The sequence below is a fragment of the Sapajus apella genome, unplaced genomic scaffold, assembly GCF_009761245.1.
Source record: "Sapajus apella isolate SASKATOON/1434 unplaced genomic scaffold, GSC_monkey_1.0 scaffold7, whole genome shotgun sequence".
NCBI classification, from domain to species: domain Eukaryota; kingdom Metazoa; phylum Chordata; class Mammalia; order Primates; family Cebidae; genus Sapajus; species Sapajus apella.
The window spans coordinates 22,713,449-22,734,607 of NW_022436947.1; positions in this window are offsets into that span (position 1 = coordinate 22,713,449).

Here is a 21,159-nt window from a genome sequence, read left to right on the forward strand (position 1 = left end):
GAAAACTGTAATTGCCCTCCTAAAGAGGCATTGCATTATAATATTCCATCAAAATAATTGATAAACCCTGTAATTGGTAACTTATATTAGTAAAGTTTGATTGTTAATACTGTTTTAAGCAAGTAGAATTAAGATGATCATATGTCTAGGCTTGTCCAAGAGTCTTAATTTTCTCCAGTAGCCCAGCATAATAATTAGTAGCACTTCCTTTCTTTCTTGAGACTGCCCCAACTGAAACAATAAATTATATAGTTACCTTACATATTCATAAGAATGAAATACAAAATGTATGGAAACTGTAAGGATGCTTCTTCTCTGTCTGCCTGGGCAAGAAATTAAATGAACTGGTGCAAAGAAGCAACAAAGATCTTTATCTACTTAATGCCCTTTCAAAGGATCTTTGAAAAATACTGAGTAGCAGACACTGCTCAAGATAGAGAGAGAGTAATTTATAAACCAAGAAGAGAAAAATAATGAGTACCAGACTTAGAACCAGGATGATTAACAGCTAGGTATTTCTTAGCCCAGAGAAAAGATATGCCTTTTGGTGGCTAGGCCTTCTCAGGACATGCGTATAGGCAGGAAATAACTATTAATCTCCAGACATTCTGATTCTGGGAATCTGAGAGTCAGAAAATAATCTTGTTTTTCTACCAACATCCCAGGGAATTCAGATGTATGGCATCCATAGACCATAGTATTAAGAGCACTTCAATAAACTTCATCAAAGTTTGATGCATTACTCTCCCTAATAGAAATTACATTTTTAAAGCTTAAACCAAAGGAATCAACTTATAATAAAAGAAATCCAGAAATCAACTAAGTGTATACCAGAAGACCACATAGGCACTCCTATTCTTCACATAGAGAGGCCTATGTTAGGTCCAAGATCTCAATTCCATCCTTCCAGTACCTAAATAGAAGTGCTGGCTGGAAGAAGAATGTCATCACAGTGGGCAGAACCTGTAATTAGAGCATCTGTAACTACTTCCTTCATGAAAATAGAAGTTCTCTAGTACTATTATTAATCATGGTGGGAGAATCCTTGGATTACTTCCATAAAATTCCTTGGGTCCAAGAACATCAAGCATTGTAATTTGAGTTAGAGGAGTCCTCCCAGTTGTTATGAGAGATATGATAGCCTTTTACAATCTGAAGGCACCTTGACTGCTATAACTTGAAATTTCCTTTATTCAGGAGAATTTTAATAAAGCTGTCTCTGGCTTGATTTCTTTTTTTTCTCAGTAATGTAATACTTGGGCAAGATTCAATTTTGACATCTTGAGTTCTGAATAAATATGCATTTTCCATTGAATAGATGATATAGCTATGCTGAGTGTATCCTTGACATTGTGTCACCTTCTTGGTCATACACTGACATTATAAAGTTATTTATTACAAAATTACATTGACAGCATCTTAGGAACACTGTGACAGCATTTTACTTGCAATCAAAGAGAATACTGAAGCTCTTTGACAAAAATTACTTGGAAGGAAAAAATAACGCTACAAAATAGTGCTTCAACAAAATCTATCATCAAAGATTTCAGAAAACCATTTAACTATTTGAATGCTGTCTGGCTGTTTATTCTGGATCAATGGCAGTTAAGGGACTAAACTTTATTGAGAAAGACTTCCTCAAAAAATATAGAGAAGACTTTTGGCTGTCTCAGGAAGCAAAACAGAATTGAGAGCCTTTTGCTTCTATTTTCAAGTACAAGGTAATATGATTACCTCCTCTTCACAGATTTTGCCAGATAACTATACAAAATGACAATCTACATTATAATGCATATTTTGTAAGTATGCATCTAGAAACATATATTTTAGCATCTAAAGGTAAGCAGCATGACTACCACAGAGGTATAGCATTTTGTTATTTTAATTTTAGAGTAGGCTAGCAACCTATTTAATCCTAGAGCTTCATTTTGGACACATTTTTCAGGCTTATATTGTCAATATTTCCTCTTAGATCTGCATGTCAATTGCCCTCACATTACATGCTATTAAGTATTTTTGGCAGTAGACAGGAAAAAGGAAATATAAAATAATAAAAACTAGCATTCATAAAATGCCAGCTATATACCAAACACCATACTAACCAAACACATTACTTGTAAAATCTAATTTACTCATGACAAGAAACATATGAAGAAATACAATTATTATTCACACTCTACAGTTAAAGAAACTAACTCCTGCAAAGGACAAACACTTCTCTGTAGACACATTGCTAGTAAGCAGTGGAGCCAGAATTTGAACAAGTCTGGTTCCAGCTATCACTCCTCTTAGAAAGAAAAGAAATGGAAAAAGTGCGGCCAGCAGTGTGTGGATGGCGGAAAGGGATCAAATACATCTACAAATACTTCCAACCCATGCTCATTGGGTTGCCTATTCATCTTTCTAGTTGGAAGGCTGGTGGAAGGGGAAGGTCTCTGGGCCACCACAATGAGTGAAGCCAGAGGGAGATTTACCAGACCATTACTGAAAGATGTTGCTGAAGTTCATCACCCAAGCAGTGATCTTCAGAGCAAGGAAATACAGTGATTGTACCAGAAATCTAGTGGACAGCCTGAGAGAGAGCCAAAAAAGTTTCCAACCTGAGACAACTGGGCAGGAGTCTCTCTGAATAAACATCAGATACAGCAGCAGCTGGGCTTCAGATGTTGGATCACAATCAATAAATTATGCAGATCCATTTAATGCTTCATCATTGGTAGCCATATTACCTTGAGCTAATATACTGTTAGCTTTGATATCAAATAATCCCAACATTTATTCACTGGGATCTACTTCTAAAAGAATCATTCATCTGCATTATTTTTCAATTATAAACTTAAGGGGGTTCAATAAAACAAGTGATTTTCAGGGGACTTTCAATTACATGAACTTGCTTAGTTGTGTTCAATTAAGCACTAGACATGGGAGATGGGTGATTTTTAATTTAAGAAAATATGCTACCAATGTGTTGCTTTCAGTTTAAGGGAAAAAAATTCATTGCTTAAATAATTAACTTGAATACAGCTGTCACTTGAATCCCTGAATCTATTGCTAGAAATAATTACTAGTGAGTTAGCTTTATATTTGATAATTTATAACATGGAATGTATATTATTCCATTTCATATATATGTGTATATGTATGTGTGTATATATGTGTATTTATACATATATGTATATATATATACCTACACATATATATGAAAGAAAAGAGAATACACACACACATCTGTTTTTGTTATGGTTTAATGGCTCTATAGGTTATAACTATATTGACAGAACAGTTCAAAAAATATAATAACATGGAAATATGTGGTTAAGGGTCATGGAAAGGTCATAGAAAGAACTACAGGTCTCTGTCTCAAGCTTCCCCTTTCCCCAGTAATTCAATTCACATTCTCTGTTATTTTTTTTTGAACTTTTCTTGATCTTTTCTAGTTCTTTAGGTGGTTAAATTCTCTTCCCCAAACAGTTTTGTTGTATCTAAATTTTATTGTGTAATTGGTTTTCATATATTGGCTACTGAGTTTCTAACATGATAAATAAGGATGATCTTCACCACACTCTTTCATCTACTCCTGCTAATATTGCTTTGTCACTGCTCTGATTAATCAAGTATGCAAATTCAAACAAGATATGTAAACCTACATTTTTAATTCTAAAAACCACAACCCCTTGACTTCTCATTAGATAAGCTGATTTCACCAGTAAGGGTAAGTCAGGTGGAAATTGATAAGTGCATACATTTTCTCCCTGTCAAAGAAAAGTGCTAAAATTACATTTCCTATTCTATAGGTCCAAGACTGTGACTCCTGTACTCCACAAAAGAGGAAGTTTAAGCAGGAAGTTTAAATGGATTATCCTAGTCTTATGTCTTTATCATCTCTGAATTTTCTTCTAACCTCCCAATCATCCCATATTCCATTAAATTTCCTTTTATAACTGGAGAACTCTCTACCCAAATCTTCTGATCTCCTAATTGGGTCTGAGTTTCCTTGTACTTATACTAACTCATCTAGTTATTTCCCAGAAAGCTTATAGTCCTTTTCAAGTTTAAAAATTTTTGACAGCTCTTTTAAGATATAATTGACATGCAATTTTACATGCAATTAGATTTTTATATTTAAATATTTTAGACTTAGAGAAGAGTTGCAAATATAGTGCAGAGTTCCCCTATGTCCTTCTCCCAGATTCCCCTCATATTAGCATTTTACATAATCACCATGCAATGCTAAAAATTTTAAAATTTACATTGGTACAATACTGTATTACTCAAGGTCCTCCAGAGAAGCAGAACCAATAGAATATGTAGAGATATGTAAGAGGAGATTTATGAGAATTGGTTCACTTGATTATGAATGCTGAGAAGTCTTACAAAATGCCATCTGCAAGCTGGAGACCCAGAAATGCCAGCGGCATTTAGATTCAGTCTAAATCCAAAATCCTGAGAACCAGCGAACGCAATGGTGTTAACTCTCAGTCCAAGGTAGTAGGCCTGAGAAATCTGCTGGTGTAGGTCCCAGGGTTCAGAGGCATAAGAACAAGTTCAGCTGTCCATGGGCAGGAGAAGATGGATATCCCAGCTCAAGAAGAGAGAGGATTCACCCTTCCTCTCTGCCTTTGTGTTTAATTTGGACCTTCAATGAATTGAGAGATGACTGCCCACATTGATGATGGTGCATCTTTACTTGGTCTACTGATTCAAATGCTAATCTTTTCCAGAAACAACCTTACAGTCACATCCAGAAATGTTTTTACCACCTATTTGAACATTCCTTAGCCCTGTCAAGTTGATAAAATTAATCATCACAACTGCCTAATACTACTTAGGTTATTGACCATAAGAAATAGTATTTACTAAATTGTGGATTTTATTTAGATTTCACCAATTTTCCCACTAATTCTTTTACAGTTCCAGTATCCAGAATCCAGCATTGCTTTCACATGCCACAGTTCCCTTCTAACCTATTATAGCTACTAAGACTTTTCTTGTATTTTATAACTTAGACCCATTTAAAGTATAACTGTCAGGTAGTTTGTAAAAAGTTCCTTAATTTGGGTTTTGTCATATACATACAAATGTGTGTGTGTGTCATCATATATATTACATACATATATATATAATCACATATTTATATGATCAGAAATTTTGATCATTGCATGGTGATTATGTAAATGCTAACATTAGGGGATTCTAGGTAAATGATATGGGAAAGTGCACTATAGTTGCAACTCTTCTCTAAGTCATATATATACATATAGATATATAATAATCATGATTATAATGAGCTTAGAAATATGGGAGATAAATATCACAGAGGTGATATACTCTTCTCAGTATACAATTTCAAAAACTATATGATATATATTACTCATGACATTAAATTTGGTCATTTAAGGTAGTGTCATTGTGTTTCTTCACTATAGTTACTTCTTTCCCTTTTGATAAATAATATATAATGAAGTCACTTTGAGACTATGAAAATATCTTGTTTCTTTTTAAATTTTGCCCACCAATCTTAGCATTCATCAGTTTATCTTATTTGGAACAATTGTTACTTTGGTATTTACATGGTGATTTGCTATTTTGTTCTTTCTAAACATATTTATTAATTAGAAATTTTCTGTGAGAAAAAATTTCCCTTCCTGCCCATTTATCATTTTATTATGGATACGACAACAAAATTAAGGACCTCTGGATATTTATTTTATTCTTGGGGCATTTATCTAATATCATTATTCATTTATCTAAATTGTTTCAGCTTTGACAATTATGAACTCTTTTAGGTTGGCTTTTGGGTTCTTTGAAATGCTTTACATTTTTTCTTTTCTTTTCGGGGGCAATGTTTTGCTTTCTGGCACCACAAGATGCTCCAGGCTCATATATATCTTCTGTGTCCCAGCTGTGAAATCAATCACTTTTCTAAGTGATCTGGCTCATTTCATCAGAAAATGCTATCTAAAAAGATATGAGAGCTACATATAGCCATGGCTGCTACAGTGTTACTCTCAGAAGATGAATAAGAAATACATAAATGTATATTACCCCATGTATACACACACACCCCTTTATTTATTTTTTATCTATGTATATTAATATATATTTTTTAAAACCTTGAGTTAATACTGTTATATGTGATTCCAATCCAGTATCACACAGTTCATTTGGACATTCCCCTTTGCTTGTTTTTAACTTCTTCATCTGACAATGAGAAAAGTTAGCTCTCATCACCGTCAACATATTGACACAGATGTGGTAGCTCTTCAATATCCATGGTATCAACCAAGAGTGAATTGAAAAAATTTTTTAATTGTGTCTATACCAAACATATGTACACTATTTTCTTGTCATTATTTCCCAAACATCTCTTTACATAACACTTAGATGATGTTAGTTATAAGTAATGTAGAGATTATTTAAAGTACACAGAAAGACATGCATCAGTTATATGTAAATACCTATGCGAATACCATTTTATATCAGGGACTTGGGTATCCATGGATTTTGGTAACCAAGAGAGGTCCTGGAATTAATCCCCCAGGGATACTGAGGGATTAATGTTTATTTACATACCAGTTCAACATATGCTAACCAATATCCATGTAAGAAACAATATAATCGACTAAAGCACAATGTTTATAAACAGATCATTTTTCTTTTTTTTTTTTTTTTTTTTTTAGAGAGGGAGTTTCACTCATGTTACCCAGGCTGGAGTGCAATGGCGCGATCTCGGCTCACCGCAACCTCCGCCTCCTGGGTTCAGGCAATTCTCCTGCCTCAGCCTCCTGAGTAGCTGGGATTACAGGCACGCGCCACCATGCCCAGCTGATTTTTTGTATTTTTAGTAGAGACGGGGTTTCACCATGTTGACCAGGATGGTCTCGATCTCTTGACCTCGTGATCCACCCGCCTCGGCCTCCCAAAGTGCTGGGATTACAGGCTTGAGCCACAGCGCCCGGCCTAACAGATCATTTTGACTTGAATATTATAAGATGTATCAAAACATGGTTTTCCAAAGTGATGTAGATCAGCTCCTCTTTTCCTCACTCCTTTTAATGGGGTTAGGGTATTCATTTCCAATACTGTTAGATTCCTTTTTCCCAAAGAGCATTCCAGTTCATCCTTCTCTTCCCTCCCCTACACACACCCTGGTTATATTTAATTGTCATAAAATAGAAGTTTGTGTTATATAATCCTATGAGTTTTGACAAATGCATAGACGCATGAACCTACCATCCCAGTACGAAACAGAACAATTCCACCACCCAAAACAGTATAACCAGATATCCCTTGTAGCTAAACCCTTTCACTCAGCAAGCCTGGAAACCATCGATCAGTTTGTGATCTGTTTGGTATTACTTTTTCCATTTACATTGTTATATAAATGAAAACCATACAATATTGGCATTTAGGACTGATTTCTTTCACTTAGTACAATGCAACTAATATTTATCCATCCGGGTTGTTGAGTGAATATATGGCTTATATCTTTACATTGCTCAGAATTTCTTTATATTGATGCGCTACAGTTTGTTCATCCATATTACTATTAAGACATTTGGGTTGTTTGCAGTTTTTAGTGATTATTAATACATCCGCTATAAAAGTTCATCTATAATTTTTTAAATTTTTATCGATATATAAGAGGTGTATATATATATGAGTTACATGAGATATTTTCATACAGGCATGCAATACACAATAATCACATCATAAAAATTGCAATATCCATCACTGCAAGCATTTATCCTTTGTGTTACAAACCATCTGTTATACTCTTTCAGTTATTTTAAAATGTACAATCAAATTTTTTTTACTATAATTACTCTGTTGTGCCAGCAAATACTAGGTCTTACTCATTCTTTCTAACTATGTTTTTGTACCCATTAACCCTCTCCACTTACATCTGCCCCCCAACTCCAAGCTCTTCATTACCCTTCCCAGCCTCTGGTAATCATCTTTCTACTCTATCTCCATGAGTTCAATTATTTAATTTTTATCTTCCACAAATACATGATAACATGTGAAGTTTGTTTTTCTGTACCTGGCTTATTACACTTAACATAACAAGCTCCAGTTCCATCCATACTGTTGCAGATGACAAGATCTTCTTCCTTTTATGGCTGCATAGTACTCCATTGTGTTTATGTACCACATTTTCTTTACCCATTTATCTGTTGATGAACACTTTGGTTGCTTCCAAATCTTGGCTATTGTGAATAGTGATGCAATAAACATGCGAGTGCAAATATCTTCTTGATATAATGCTTTCCATTCATTTGGGCATATACCTATGAGTGTGATGGTGAGATTGTAAGTTAGTTCTATTTTTAATTTTTTGAGGAACCTCCAAACTGTTCTCCACAGTAGCTATATTAATTTACATTCCCATTAACAATGCATGTATAAATTTTTATGTTAACATGATTTTATATCTTACATGATGAAACAGGTTAAATTTCTGGGTCTTATGTTGAATGTATATTTATTATCTACCTTTATAAGAAACTGCCAAATTGTTGGCCAGAGTGGCTGTATAATTTTCTATTCCTACCAGCAATGTGACAGAGTCATCCTACAACCTCATCAATAATTGGTACTGTCAGTTTGCATACAATTTTGCTTTAGCCATTCTAATTGCTATGTAGCAGTATCTCATTGTAGTTTTAATATGCATTTCCTAAATGACTAATGATGTTGAACATCTTTTAATATGTATATTTCACAGTCACATATCGTCCTAGGTAAAGTGCTTGTTGAAACCTTTAGCTTATTTTAAAAATTGTTTGCTTTCCTTTGGGAGGCCAAAGCAGGCGGATCACGAGGTCAAGAGATCAAGACCAACCTGACCAACATGGTGAAACCTCGTCTCTATAAAAAAAAAATTGTTTGTTTTCATATTATTGAATTTTAAGTTTATTATATAATTAAGATACAAGTATTTTAAAAGATATGTAATATGAAAATATTTACTCTTGAGTCAATGACTCATCTTTTCATTCTCTTAACATTGTCTTCCACAGAGCAAAGTTTTAAATTTTGGTAAAGTGCAATATTTCAAATTTTATTTTGTAGACAGTGCTTTTAATGTTTTATCTAAAAACTCGGCACACTCAATCAAATTCAGAATTTCACCTAAGTTTTCCTAGGAAAGCGTTAAAATTTTATGTTTTACATTTAGGTCTATGATCCATTATGAGTTAGTTTTTGTAAAAATTGTAAGGAATACATTGAAGTTCATGTGTTTACATGTAGATAAACAATTGCTCTGCTTTTGCTTCTTTGTCAAAAAACAGTGAACTACATTTGAATGCATGTATTTCTCAACTTGTTATTTTGTTCTATTAACCCATGTGTCTATTCTTTTGCCATTACTACGCTGTCTTTTTTTCTAGTATGGGTCTTGCTCTGTTATCCAGGCTAGAGTGCAGTGGCAGGATTACAGTTCACTGCAACCTCAATCTCTTGGGCTCAAGTTGTCCTCTCACTTCAGCCTCCTGAGTAGTGCCACCACTGTCAGCTAATTTCTAATTTTTTGTGTACAGACAAGGTCTCACTATGAGGCCCAGGCTTTTCTCAAACACTTGATCTGTTCTAGTGCCTTCACCTCCCAAAGCTCTGGGATTACAGGTATAAGCCACTGCACCTAGCCTACATTATCTTATACCTGTAACTTTTTAGTAAGTTTTATAATTGTGTGCTTTTAATCTTCTAACTTGATTATTCTTTTTCAAAGTTCTTCTTGTTATTCTACTTTCCTTTCCTTTCCACATAAATGTTAGAATTAGTTTGTCAATATCTATAAACAGAAAACCATCTGGGATTTTGGTTGGGACTGCATTAAATCTATAGATCAAATTGAAGAGAAGTGACATATTAACATTATTCAGTTTCCTAATACACGATCATGTTTTATCTCACCTTTTACTTTGATCTTCGATTTCTTTCATCTGCAATTTGTAGTTTATAGTATACATATTATTTAAATATCTATACCAAGTATTTTATTTAATTTGATGGTAATATAAATGGTATTATTTTTCATTTTCAAATTCCAATTATTTCTTCCCAGCATTTAGAAATACAATTGATTTTTGCCTATTGACTTATGTCTTGTGAGCTTACCAAACTCACTTACTAGTTGTACTATTTGTACATTCTTTAATATTATCCACTTAGGCAAAGGTGTTGCCTGAAATAGAGAACATCTTTCTTGTTATTTTTCTTTTCTTTCCTTTTTTCTTTGCAATCTGCATTTTTTATGTGTTTTTCTTATGCTAATTAAATTGACTAGGACTTCTAATATCATGTTGAATAGAAGCAGTCTTAGGAAGAAAGTATCTAATCATATACCACTAAGTATGATATTAACTAAAAGGTTTTTTAATGCCTATTTTGAGGTTAAAAACACTTCCTGTTTTACATACTTCCTTCTGTTATGAATGGATGTTGAATTTTGTCAAACATTTTTCCTGCATTTGTCATACATTATGTATGAGATGATCATTCAGTTCTTTTTTCTTTAGACCATTAATATGATAATGTCAGGCCTCCATCTGTAAGCCAAAGTCCTGCCTTCCTCCGTTGATTACCACATCTGACCCTGCCATCTTAACTGTTATTATGATAATGTTAACGTGAATACTCCTCACTGCCCCCCATCTTAACTAGTTTATGCCTTACCCCACCCGCCATTGTAACTGAACTTATGGTAGTGTATACTCCTTGCCCCTACCCCCCACCACTGTAACTGATCTTACTCTATAACTTTCCACTGCCCACTCCAAACCTATAAAACCAACTCCTATCCCACCGTCCTTTGCTAACACTCTTTTCATCCTTAGCCCACCCGCACCCAGGTGAATAAACAGCCACGTTGCTCACACAAAGCTTGTTTGGGGGTTCCCTTCATTCAAAGCTCAAGTTTTAATAGGTAAATTACCTGGTTTGATTTTAAATACAGAATCAGTCTTGCATCTATTGGATGAGCTGTCCTTGGTTGTATCTCTTTTTTATATTGCTGGATTTTGATAATATTTTGTTGACGATTTCTCTGTCCACAGTCTAATCTTTTTGATATATCATTTGATGTCTATCATTAATAGGTTTCTTTTTAAACCCAGCCAATAGTTTTTCTAATCTTTTTTTCCCTTTGTTCTCTTTCTGTTTCCCTTCTGAAATTCTAATCATGTATATAGCAAGTCATTTGATACTGTCCAAACTTACTGGAATGCTGTTTAGAGTTTTGATTTTAGTTTCTTTGCTTGTTTGTTTCCCCTTTTTATGTTTGTGTTTCAATAACTTTTTATAGGCCTAATTTCAAGTTCACTGATTCCTTCCTTGTCTGTCTTGAATCTCCTAATGAACCTTTAAAAGACATGCTTCATCTCCTTACTGTTTATCATTTCTAGCTTTTCTATTATATTATTTCTTATAGTTCTTCAATTTTTTACTGAAACTACCCACCTGTTAATTGACATAACACCATTACAGTATTTAACATATTAAGTATAGTTATTTTTAATTTTCTTTAAAATAATCTAAATATCTGTAACACATCTGAGCTCAATTCTTACAGTCGTTTTCTTTCTTCTGATATATTTTTTTCCTGTCTTTTCATATGCTTTGCAAATTTGCCAGGTATTTTGTGTAGGACAATAAAGACTGAGGTAACTAGCTTCTTATCCCTGAAACTGGGCACATTTTTTTCTTCTGCTATGCCTTTAATGCTAGAGATTCAGGTAATTTAATTAGGAGATGGACTATTTGAGGTTGGTTTTTGCATTGGTTACCCTCATTGCACACTGTCTTTAAATTTTTCTAGAAATATATTTTAAAAGGCAGTGTATGATGTGTTTTCTTTTGGTTTTCAATGTCTGGCTCACCCTCAGCTATTGGTCATCTCTCTCTGCCCACCTCAAAGTGTACCATGCAAACTAATTGCTGCTTAACACTTCTTAGACTGGTGATAAGGAGTTCAAGGTAGTCTTTTTTGTTAAGATTAAACTTGTTTTATTCAGATGCAAAGTCTCTTACCTCAATATGTTTGCCCTATTGGTAATTTAAGTATTTCCCTGCCCCTTCACTAGAGAAAGGTTTTTCCGATTCTCTTCACCAACTGCAGTCAGTTTTCACCAGTGTCTTAACAGTAAAATTGTTTTATTTCCCTCTTCCCACATATTAAGGTTCCTGTCCTAAAGAGTTTGAAGTAAAGTGCTCTAATAGAGTTTAGTGCCCCTTCAACAGAGTCTACTCTTTCCCACCCAGATTTTTACTGTAAAAGAGACTTTTTAAAGTTCTCCAAATCTTTGCTTTCAGTTCTGGCAGGATTCACAGAATGGAAAAAAAAAAAACAGTAAAAAAAAAAAAACGTGCAATAGGATGAAATGTTCCTTTATTAGCAATCCCGATAGGCTATATCCTTTCTCATTAGTGCACCCTTCATTAGCCCCCACTATTTTACCACTCTTTCTACTTAAACTCTTCTTTCCTATATCTGGCTATATTTTTCCCAGTAAACCAATGCTCATGAATTTTCCATCTCTGAAATCACAATTGTCAGGCAGTAGGCTCCTCTGTAATCTCAGCACTCCAAAGTCATGAACTTGCTGTTTGTCCATTGGATGATGATGGTGGTAATAATTAAAAAGATAGTAGAACATCTTTTTCATCTCTCTATATCCCCAAGTGGAAAACTATTGTGGTACTTTTTGATTTATAATTGTATTTGCTAGAGTTCATACTCAGTAACTTAAAAAAGAAGAGAAGGCCTGTATAGTGTGTAAATATTCTAAATACTTAGATGTCTGAGTATGATTTTGTTCTTTATTCACATTAGATTGCAGTTTGGCTAGGCTTAAATTTTTAAGTTAAACATTTTTTTCCCTTTAAACTCTGAAAGACTTCCTCAGTTGTCTTCAGCATCTAGTGTTGCTAATGGCAAATCTCATCCCGTTCCAATATGTATTTCTTTAGTAGTGGCCTAATTTGGCCTTCTAGAAATCAACAGAGTCTTCTATTCATCCTTGGAACTCTGAAATTTAACAATAATGGCTTCAGATTTGCATTTTTTATCCACTGTGCTTAGCATTTTGTGAGTAGTTTCTTCAGTTTTGGGCTGTTATTCTCAGAGCTCAAAGTTACAATCCTTGATTTCTTGTTCATCTTTTTATAAAATTAATTTAGTTTTAATTGACAAATAATAATTGTGTATGTTTATGGAGTACAATGTGATGTTTTGATCGACGTATACATTGTGGAAATATTCAGTCAAGCTAACATATCCATAACCCAATCAACTCTTTATTTATTTATTTATTTTATGGTGATGAAGCAGGAAAGACCACAAAACAAACCTCTTGAACACCAAACTGGGAAGGAAGGGGTGATTTATTCACCTGGGAGTAGCAGCAGCATACTTGCCTAAGGGCAGAGCTCCCCCACAAAGAAAATCCTTGCCCTTTTAAAAGCTTGTAACTCTAGCAATTACATGTGAAAGGGTCTTGATCCATGAAGTAGGCATGGTGTAGGTGACTCAGGTGGGAGTTGATTGTGTTTAAGTAAAACCAATGCCTTCCTGAAACATTCCTCCATACCATATCCGTGATCTATAGATGGGATTGTAGTTAGCAGTAGGGGTCTTATCCTTAACATGGCTGGCAGCACCAGCTGGTCCCTCTTCTGGCTGACTTTTGAGATGTAATGTAGAAGGCTGAAGAGGATTGAAGGTCTTCTTCCTCAGTGAGAATGTTAAAAATCTATTCTTTTAGCAATTTTGAAATATACAATACTTTTTTTTTTTTTTTTTGAGACAGTTTCACTCTTGTTACCCAGGCTGGAGTGCAAGTGCAATGGCACGATCTCGGCTCACCGCAACCTTCGCCTCCTGGGTTCAGGCCATTCTCCTGCCTCAGCCTCCTGAGTAGCTGGGATTACAGGCATGCACCCCCATGCCCAGCTAATTTTTTGTATTTTTAGTAGAGATGGGGTTTCACCATGTTGACCAGGATGGTCTCGATCTCTTGATGTCGTGATCCACCCGCCTCGGCCTCCCAAAGTGCTGGGATTACAGGCGTGAGCCACCGCGCCCGGCCACAATACATTCTTATAAACTTTTGATTAACATGCAAGGTAATAGATTACTAAAATGTATTCCTCCAGTCTAACTGAAAGTTTGTATTCTTTGATCTACATCCCGCCATTCTCATCGCTCCTTACTCTCCCTTCTTTTATTTTACATACGCCCGCCCTCTCCTAATTGGCTTTCTACATTGCCATGCCCACCTTTGAGTAATGTCTTCACTTTAATCTTTTTTGCATACTAACAATCCAATCAGCACACACTCCCCATTCTTCATCCATAGGAGGACCCACCCACACAAGAAAAGCTTTCCTGCTTTCAGGTAGAGGAACCACCCACAGCCTCCCCTCTCTGCTGAGAGTTTTTCCTTAACTTAATAAATTCCACTCCACACACTCTCCAGTGTCCCTGTGCCTAATTCTTCCAGTTCATGAGAAAGAACTTGGACCTAGCTGAGCTAAGGAGCAGAAAGACTGTATAACAGAGATAAGTGACAAAATATAATATTTCTTCTACGCCTGGTTTATTTTACTAAGGATATTACTAAGGATAGTATCCTACAGGTCTATCCATGTTGCTTCGAATGACAGTCCTTCCTTCATTTTTAAGGCTGTATAGCACCCTGATGTGTGTGTATCTACTACAACATCTTTATTCATTCATCCATTGATAAATACTAACATTTCTTCCATATCTTGGCTATTGTGAATAATGCAGAAATGAACATGGCGATGTCTTCAACATTTCTATTTCCATTTTTTGGCACATATACCCAGAAGTCGAATTCCTGGATTATATGGTAATTCAGATTCTCTCTCAGTTATCTAAGCATGAGCTATAGAAGAACTTAAAGACTGACAATAGGAGGTGAAAATATGCACAGAAATGGAGGTCATGAAGTTATCAGTATTATAGTGGGCCACAAGTAAAAATATGATTATGTGAATGTTAGAATTAAACCAACACTGAAATAGATAAAACATGTTTTTATAATAGACTGTGAAGCAAATGATTACAGTAGAAGCAGAAATGAGGAAGAGTATATTCGTCGGTACAGGAAATGGAAGCTCTCCTACTGATGAATGCTAAAGCTTATTAGATTTTCCTGGAGCTTCAACTACTTTCTAGTCTCTATGGTCTATAGTTCATTTCAGGACAATACTCTTGTTCTCATTTTCACATACAATATAAGCACAATTTTACTATTCAAGATAACCTGAGTCTGATTCTAGCCACCAAAATAACTTAGCACATTTCCTCAAGTAGCCCTTAAGCGACTCATGTGTCCAATTCTTTGCATGCACCACAACATATGAGGTTTAAACACCCAGAGATTCTTGATGTATTCTTTCAATGGTTCTAGAAACTAGAAAAGAGATGATGCTGTGATCTAGAGATTAGAGAAGTGGTGAGGGTACCCACACTCTTTCATACTGCTATCAAATATTAAAACATTGCTTTTGTTACACACACTACAAATTGGAGTTTACTTAAAGCACAAATTGTGACAGGCCATAACTTCTTTAACTGGTTATCACAAAACCACCATACTCTGAGACATTCTGAAACATCCCTGTGGTGAGTCAACAGAAATCTATAAATCTAGTTAAGATGCTTGAATTTGTTCTCCCTCAGAAGACAGTAACACAAGACAAGCTTCAGCCTGAGGTCATCACACATTTGATTCATGACACTTTTCTTGTTAGGTTATATCTGCTAGGAGTTAATAGTCTGAGAATTTCTTACATAAACGTAATGAAAAATATAAAATGTTTATACTAGGAAAGGAATAGAAATGATGAATAGAAAAAGAATTTCTACTATAAGCTTGTGATGTCAAAATGTTTATAATAAAAAATAACTTATATAATGTTTTTTAGTATTTGGCTTGAACATAAATGTTTTATCTTTAATATTACTTTAAAATACAACACAAGCGCCAGTAAAGCTAGATTATCAAGTCTATTTTACCTTAATACATAAATATTGTATTTATTAAAACACTGTTTTGTTATTAATCACAAGTGAAAGCTCCTGAATATAGTCAAAAGTTTTGCTTGCTTTCTCAAGAAGGAATTTATATAGACTCTTTGTAGTTTCAAAGTAAAACAAAAATTTCTAATGAATATCATATTTTAATAATTTTTATTCAATATTCAGTATTGATTTTTAGTTTTTAAAGTGATGAGTGGGTTTTTTTCTTATTATTACAATCCACTAGTAATACAGCCCATCTGTTTCTTAAAAAAGGTTATGTAGTAAATCAACCATCTTTACCTCAAGTATTATCAAGACAACAATACAATGACAATATATACTTATAAAGGTGAATTAATAAAATTTTTAGCTGGTCTAACAAATTGTTTTAATAGTGATAGATTGACTATATCATGATTTTTTTTCTACAAGGACATGGTCTTTACATTAGAACTTGAAATTAAGAGAAATTCACTATGAGTGAAGAACACTTGTCATGAGAAAAGCAGGAATCGTATTGATTGAATTGTTATGTGGTAAACATTTTTACAGGCCTTCTCACAATCTGCATAGAATATTTCCAAAATAATATTGTGAAATCTTTCCTTGGGTAAAAACAAAAATTGAGTCATAACATTTAGATGTTGAGGAAAATAAAGATAAATCCATACTGCTCCAACTGACACTTCCAAAAAGAAATGTCAGTTCAGAATATCACTAAGTCTAGACTGCATGAATAAAACAGTCAAGCCAATAATAAATCCCTTCTTCTTTAAGAAAAAGAATATTCAATAAAAGGTTTCAATTCTGACATAACTTTGAGGGAGATGCATTGTCTTTCAGATTCATAAGGCCAAGGGAGTAAGGAGCCTAAATGTAGGAGCCTGGCTGTGAACTGAGACTAGAGCTGTTAGCACACTCTTCCAATTTAAAGGAAAATGTAAGACCACACAAGTCAAGCTATTTGGTCTTCTAATGTTTAATCCTAAAGAGCGAGCAAGTCCTACAGTCATGATTCTAAGAAACATCAATCATATACAAGCCACTCCTATCTGGAGGACAAGCAGACCATGAGGCTATTCTGCTTTTAATGAAGGATGATAATTGTGTTGAATGAAACAAAGGATTAGTGCAAGTCATTCTCTCTAGAGCATTCAATAAACCTTTCTCTTGCTTTTTAAAAATTAATCCATTTAAGTGAGATAGGGTTGATTAAAATAAGATCTTTCCCAGAACTCTTAAATCTTGCACCTAATTTCAGGGACTCCACATACCAACAACTTCTAAAACATTACTTAGTACTATCTAATATTGATAGTAGCAGGAGACAACTCCCTAGGAAGATGAGGAGGGTCCCCAGTGAAATCACACCTTCAAACCAAGGACAGTTTAAAGCCTGTAGTCAAGCTACAAGTCTCAGACAAATCCAGGGACTAGATTAAGAACCTCTTTTCCCATTTGGCATGCTTTCCTCTGGTTGATCCCTACCCTTCACCTATTTTGCATATACCTCCCCCTCCCTAATTGGTTTTTTAACATTATGCTCACCTTTGAGTGGTGCCTTTTAGTTTTTTTTTTTTGTTTACTCATAAACCAATCACCATGCAGTCACCCATTCAGAGCCCATAAAAGCCCCAGACCCAGCCACACTGAGAGAAGGACTGCCCGCCTTAAGTTGGGGGTGACGACCTACCTTCAGGTGGGGGATTACTGATTCAAGTTCCCTTTCCACTGAGAGTTATTTCATTGCTCAATAAAACTCTTATCCACCCTTCTCACCTGTTGGTTGTCATTGTAAGCTCATTCCTTTTGGAGGCAGGACAAGAACTTGGAACCCACCAAACATGAGTACAAAAAAGGCTGTTAACACTGTGACCCTCTGCCCTCTGCTGTCATGGGGAAACTGCCCCATGTGACAGGAAGCAGTGGTGGTGCTGGACCAACCCTGGAGCCATGGCCATAGTGAGGCAGTGGGACTGAATGAGTTGTAATACAAGCGGGATCGGAAACACCCAGCCCAGCTGCAGGCTGAGCATGGGATCCAGGTCAGGGCACAAGCCAAGCACAGCCTGCATAGCCAAACCTTCAGCAGCAAGCCAAGGAAGGCATGAGCAGGGCTTAGGCAGGGGCATCACTGACCACAGAGGTCTCTAGCTGGTGAAGCAGCACCAAAAAAATTCCTGCATCAATATGGTAAGTATACTGATGAAAAAATTGAAATAACATGCCCAAGATGACACTCGGGAAATAGCAAAAAAGATGATTGGAACTCTCAGTAGCCTAATTCTAAAGTTCTTGCTCTAAACCCCTGCTGAGTTTTAGTGCCACAGCATTAACTATAATTATGTGGAGATGATGTAGAGAGGGAAGAAATTTCTCACCTTCTCCTGTAATTCCAATAAGTTATTTGAATTCTTTGTGGATTCTACTCTTGACTTCAAAATATTGGGGTTGTGTGTTTTACCCAGTGTGTACATGCAAACACACACAAACGTGTGTGTGTTTCTGCGTGTGTATTTTAAAATACATGCCATTTATTGAAACTATTCAGTATGAACACATTCTCTCAGCATTATTTTGAGTTGAGAGCAATTGAAGAGTAGATGCAAAAAATATCTGCCTGTCCTCCCTTCTCTATCAGAAAAAGAAAGAGTATTCTTAATCACTAGAGACAATTCTAAATTCATCAGACTAGATAAACCACCACTGGAATCTATGTGGCAAACCTCACTAAAATAACCTTCTTTCATTGGCTTCTACCATAAACTTGACTTCTCACAGCTGCTGTCCCTAAAAACCAAAAGCATTTTTCTTTCTCTTGTAATTCCTCTACAAATCTATTTTTCTTTTGTTAAGACACTTCATACTCTCCAAGTCCCAACCCCTGTCTTTGAGTTATTCATCAGCTGAGTACTCCTGACTGCACAATGCCTGCCAATAAGCTTCTTATTTGCTTGTTTGTTGTTGTATTTTTCTTATTAATTTGCCTTTGTCTGTCTAATTTTCAGAGTCCTAGTCAATGAAGCCAAGATGAATAGAGAAAAAACTCCTCAACACTTACACTTCTTTTTGAAGTCCCTGGAGTCTTAAACAGAAGAGAGGGCTTGTATGCATGAGCAAAAGTATTTTTCAAATCTTAGAATAAAGATTTTTAAAAAATAAACATTTCCACATTCAAATAAACATCCCTGTAAAAACCTTCAAAGTACTAAATCATGGATACATTCAATCTTGTGTAAGATAAAAACAGGTGAACCCTTTATGATTAATCATTCATCACCATATTAAAAAAATGAGATGCTATAAATATGCTCACAAGGTTATGCATTCTAATACTACATACTGAATGCTTTTCCAGAAAAAAGCAAGAAAAATGAAGCATTAAGCAATAAAAAAAGGAAACTATAAGAGGAGACATGGGAGTATTAATAATAAGCAAAGATATATCAATCTTTTAGAAGGCTTGGATAATAGAATTTTATAGTAAATCTCTATCTATATCTAGTAAACAATCTTGGTTTTCAATTTAAAACCCTATGTTTATGCCAGCAGAACTGACAAGTCCTACCAAGATTAAAAGAAAATTATTTGTCATTGAAGACCTCTCATCTTGCTAAGGAAAAAGAAATATTGAAGATAAGCTACTAAAAGTTATATTCAAAAACACCATCTATTTAATAATATTGCATTTGGATAAGAAAAAAAACTATAGACTATGAGATCCTCAAAAATAAAAATTAAGAAAAAAAATTTCTTTTGATATGAAATTAGGAAGTCACAGAGAAGAGGACTGGCCAGTTAAAGCTACTATCTGCCATGCTGCTTTCAGAGTTTCAACAAAGGTATAGGCCAGGTGCTCTGCCTTACAACTGTAATCCCCACACTTTGGAAGGCCAAGGCCAGAAGATTACTTGAGTCCAGGAGTTTGAGACCAGTCTGGGCAACATGGTGAGACTCTGTTTGTACAAAAAATTAAAAATTAGCCAGATACCATGGCACATACCTGTAGTTCCAGCTACTTCGGAGGCTGAGGTGGGAGGATTGATTTAACCCAGAATGTCCAGGCTGTAGTGATCCATGACTGTACCTCTGCACTCAGCCTGGGTTAACAGAGTGAGACTCTGCCTCAAAAAATAAAGGAATAAATAAATAAACAAAAACCATAAATCTAATATATAAATAACATCATCAGTATCTGCACACAATAAAATAATTTTACTATTTAATTATACATTCAAAACCAGGAATTAAATATTTAAGTACCTTCTAAATGCTGAAGAATGTAAGGCTCCAAGAGTCTGGTACCTATGGGGAAAATGGAAAATGTCTGTCAGAAACAAACCCCAGGAATACTCAACAGAAACTGCACTGAAAGTACTAGAAATGTACATGAACACAGAACTATCACCAAAAAAATTTTATAAAATCATTAAGAAAAACAATAAAATTTAGCTAGGCTTATAGCACAATCAGCAGTAATTATTAAGGCAGCTTGCCCTTTGCCGCACTTTCTTATAGTTAGTTGCTGTTTATTTTGTACTCATTGTCACAGATATTGTGTTCTTTTTTTGTTTTATAGATAAAATCTAAAACATATAAAATAATAAACTTTCTCTTTGGGTTTTCCCTTTAGATTTTGCATATTAATAAAAACTGCTTCTCTGAAGGGCCCAGCAAGAAACTGACTCACAGAAGAATGCGATAGCCACATGATGATTTTATCCCCCTTACCTCAACCAATCAACAACCCCAACTTTCCAGCCCCTCACCTTCCATAATCATCTGAAAGACCCTTGAGCAGCACCACTTGAGGAGATGGATTTGAGGCTTGAGGATTCCTCCCATCTCCTTGCTTGGTGGCCTTGCAATTATTAAACTCTTTCTCTGCTGCAATCTCCACTGTCTCAGTACATTGGTATGTTTCCACATAGCGGGCATACAAGCTTGGCAGTTTTGTAACAAACATATCATCTGAATCTCTAGCCTATGAAGAAACACTTTTCTTAGCCATTCTGCAAAGACCAGAGTATGATGCTTTAATATTAATTTAGACAATAAGCTGGCAATTTTGTAAGCATTTAATATCTATTGACTTCCTATTA